We start from the raw sequence: 4,276 nt of genomic DNA, 5'->3' as shown, positions 1-4,276 counted from the left end.
GGAGGGGATACCCATCGAGATGTAATATGAATAAATTAATAAAAAAAATATAAGGTTATGTTTTCTTAGGTCTAAAAAGAAATGGACTTACAAAAATTTACAATTATACCACATTGGTAAATGGGAAAATTCAAACATTTTTGAAGGGTTTAAATTGAAAAATAATCAATGCCTGTGCTTTCCACAAACAATACTGTTTTTTTTTTAACGAAAAAAAAAAAAAAAACAAACCACCAAACTGAAACCTAATTATAGCATTTTGTGTCTCTTTCCATCTTGTTACTTTAGGTGATTGCCTTCAACTCTTATTAGTATGCTTTTGTGAAATATTGTTTCACATTTTTAAATGTATTGGCAAGGTGGTAAATTTGAAAGAGAATCATTTATATTTTCCTCCCCTCCCCTCCCCCTCCCCCTCCCTCCTTTCTCTCCCCTCCCTCTCCCCTCTCCTTTCCTTCCCTACTATCTCGGTATCTTTCTGTTCTTTGACTCCAACTACTTTTTACTTCAGTACTTCCAGGGAGAGAGATTAGGGGTACAGAGGATAATATATATATAGTCTTCCATGAAGGTTCCTATTAGCACTGGCTGCAGGCAGTCCTCTGGCAGGCTTCCAAGAGCTGGTTCTTTGGGAATTTGTGTGTAAGTGTAGGGTGGGGGCAGTTCCCACATCAGGACTCCTACAATGGGTGATGTGTGTTGTCCATGACATCGCTAGCATCATGCCCTTACTCCCTTGCCACATGTTGGTTTCTGTGATGTACAACAATTATTTTCTAGTGTTTACCTTTCTTCCTTCCCATTGAAGATGCTAATGAGATGATGTCATCCATAGAATTTTATGGGACTTGCAGAAATGTGTTTGAAAAACCTTTGTAGTAGTTTGCCTTTAATCCTGGGCTTTTGCAAAAGTTTTAGGCAATAATTAAAGCCCCGTTCAAAGAGGGAATTTTGTAGTCTTTGAGGTCAGTAAATTAGAGTTCCTATGTGGCTTTTCTTTCTTTGTTTGTTTCTTTCTTTTTATGGCTCTTTTCAGTTTATTGCATGAAGGAGTTACACTAGTCCAAGTTAAAAGCGGACCCCAAATGGTTACATTATACAAGCTGTGAGGTTTTAAAACTTGTGACAAGGGACAGAAGGGAACTTAAACTCATTGCAAGGAAATCTACATTTAAGCTTCAGAGCCACAGGCACTTAAAACCCATGAACCTTCAGCTGGTCATCCTTTGCCAGTCCAGTGTCTATCAGGAACTGGGGTATGTTCTTGTGCTGGTCACCCTGCAGCTGAATTACTTCCCCATATTCTGGGTGCTCAACTACAGTACCATTGCAGGCAAATTTCTTCTTAAATGCCTTCACTAGCTTCTTTTTATTGTAATCATCTTCCTGCTGTTTCTCTGTTGAATACTTATATGGATATAATCCTCAGTGCCAGCAGGAAACAGGTATCACCCTTACTTGCATCAGCAAAGGGGTGGAAAGAGAGCAGGTTCTGGATAGCCGACATATGATACAATTCCTTTTCCTCGGTGGAAAGGGCCTGCGGAAGGCGGCTGCCTGGAAGCTAGGGGACTCGAGGAGGAGGCAGCTGAGTCCTAGGCGGTGGCTCAGTGACTCCCTATGTGACTTTTCTTTCTTTTTTTTATTTTTATTTACTTTTCTTTTTTCTTTTTTTCTTTTTTTTAAATTAATTTATTCATATTACATCTCAGTTGTTAGCCCATCCCATGTATCCTCTCATTCCTCCCTTCCTCCCACTTCCCCCCTACTCCCCTCCCCTCCCCTATGTCTGTGTCTGAGGGGGAACTCCTCCCCCTGTATATGCTCATACGGTATCAAGTCTCTCCTTGGTGACCTATTATCTTTCCTCTGAGTGCCACCAGGCATCTCCATCCAAGGGACATGTTCAAATATGGGGCACCAGAGTTTGTGTGAAAGTTAGATCTCCTTCTCCACTCAACAGTGGAGAATGTCCATCGGCTAGTCCGGGTAGGGGTTCGAGGTTTACTGCCTATTTTTTCCTTGGCTGTTGCCATAGTTTGCAGAGGACCCCAGGGCTTAAGCAACTTATTTATCTCTCTGAGCCTTCATTTTCTCACTTGTGAATCATGGCAGCTACCTTACAAAGCGGTTCTGGTGATTACCACACAAGGCTTAGTGCTCTGTGTGATCTCAACACAACCTGGTGAACATCGTGGTATTGATGATAATGTAAGATCCATCAATGATGAGGAATAATTGAGTGAAAAACTTTGAGAAGTAAAACATAATTATAAGAAGGCTACCAAGTTGATATAAACATATTTCTGGACAAAAATCAAGGGAGCAGTTCTCTCAGAAACTGAAGGGACAGTTCCAGAAGTGATGCTAAATAGAAATGGCAGCATTTTCCTCCTAGAAGTTGAGGTTAGCTTAAGCATCCAGCCTGAGTTTTTCTTTTTAATTGTTGTCATTACACAGTGCAACTATACAAGTTGGAATGGATGACCTTTTCTTAGACTGTGATAAAAATAGATTTTCTGTGTACTTACATAAGGGACACAGCATGATGGAACCAATGAGAGAGGAGAACAGAAGCTTAGCAATGATCGGACAGCAGGTAGCCTTCCAGCCTTCCAGCTCAGAGTCCCACTGAGCCTTAGCTGATGCTCCTGCACCTTCATCCTCTGCTGACTTCGGTTCCCCTGCTCTCCCCACCGTGCATCTGCTTTGTAAAAGGTCTCCCTGTCTGGAAAACAAAGGGCTTCTTGCTACTCTGGAAAAGGAACAGTTGGCCAGAACATGTCGGTGCTGTGTAACCCTTTAGTGTCTCCTCCAGAAGATGAAAACACAGTTTGCATAGACATCAGGAAGGCAAAACGACCATGTGCACAAAAAGTAACGGGACATTGTGCAAGTGGCAACTGTCAGGATGTCAGAAAGCTTAAAAGAGATTGACTTCAGTGAAGCTTTCCGGTGTCCCATCTGGCCCCACCCACCTCTAGCAGCTTTTGAGACTACAGTAATTAATTGCTATTGCTCTGAGAGTATTCATTTGGCCTTTGCTAGGCCCTTGACAACAGGGCATCTGTCTTACTCTTTGTTGTAATCTGTATAGTTTAGGTCCTACCAGCATGGGAGTATTGACAATCAAGACACTCACAGGTTTCCATCTTCTGTGTTCATATCTATAACAACAAATTGGTAAAAACTCAGCAATTTATGTTAAGGGATTTAAGGACAGGAGTATTTGTAGTCGTATGACAGTGTTATGGTTGACATCTGTTCTTTAGATAGAAGCACATTTCTCCTTTTGCAGAATTGACTGTGGGGAGGTGAGCTTGCACAAGGGACAGCAGGACATTGTCTTTCCTACAGGAGGGGAGGGGTTATGCTTCCCTAAAAATGACTTCAAACTCAGAGTTTCAGCATCCCTGCCTTCATCTCCCAATGATCACAAATTCATCTCTTGTCTCTTATCTCTATCATCTGTCTGCCTGTTTACTTCTCTCTCTCTCTCCCTCCCTCCCTCCCTCCCTCCCTCCCTCCCTCCCTCTCCTCTCCTCTTCTCTTCCACAACAGAACAGTTGCATCAAACAAAACCTTCATGCCATCATTCATACTGTCCTATTGTGGTCATATCTTCTGGTAATGTTCTCTGGCCATTAATTTGTAACCTCTATATATTCTTTTCCTCAAGTATTATAAATAGAACCATATGGTACACAACGTATTGACACTGGCTTTGCTAAATGTCTTCAGTACCTAAACAGGTTGTTGAATGTAAATAGTTTATTTCTTTCTATTGCTAAGTAGTATTCTACTGCATATGAATATAATACAGCATTAATCTGTTCAGTCATTGGATAACACTTGTACACAGGCAGGCATATGTTTTTGCATTAAGATTTTCTTTCTCTAGAGCAAATAGCAGGTATTTTGGGTTAGAATATCCCTATAAGTTTCTATTTTACAGGTGTGGTCATTGCTGGCAGGACTTTGGAGAGGAATTATATGTAATCAATAGATTAATCTCTTAATGAACTTGTGACACTCTTATTGGGAGGTGGTGAAGGTCAGAGGAAGGACCTAACTGAAAGTGGGTGACTAGCAGTGCATCCTTAGGGGCTATGTATTGCTCTAGGCCTTCTTACATGCCCTTCCTCTCTCTCTCTCTGGATGCCATGATGTGGCCAGCTGTGCTCTATCACACTTTACCTGCTGATACTTCTGGAACCGTGGGCCAAATAAACTGTTTCCTATTTAGGTTGGTTATCTCTGTGTTTAGGATACAGAG

General features: G+C 41.5%; 1 pseudogene across 1 annotated transcript; it reads right to left on the bottom strand.

The window, feature by feature from the left end:
- Window positions 1-1,029: 1,029 nt before the first annotated feature.
- On the bottom strand, window positions 1,030-1,551 carry LOC311603538 (eukaryotic translation initiation factor 1-like; annotated as a pseudogene). The gene has a single exon. The product of its transcript is annotated as a eukaryotic translation initiation factor 1-like (transcript).
- Window positions 1,552-4,276: the final 2,725 nt, after the last annotated feature.

This window comes from Acomys minous, assembly GCF_964271855.1.
Source record: "Acomys minous genome assembly, chromosome: 8".
NCBI lineage: Eukaryota > Metazoa > Chordata > Mammalia > Rodentia > Muridae > Acomys > Acomys minous.
Note: the sequence above shows the minus strand (reverse complement) of the source record. Positions and strands in the feature narration are given on the sequence as shown.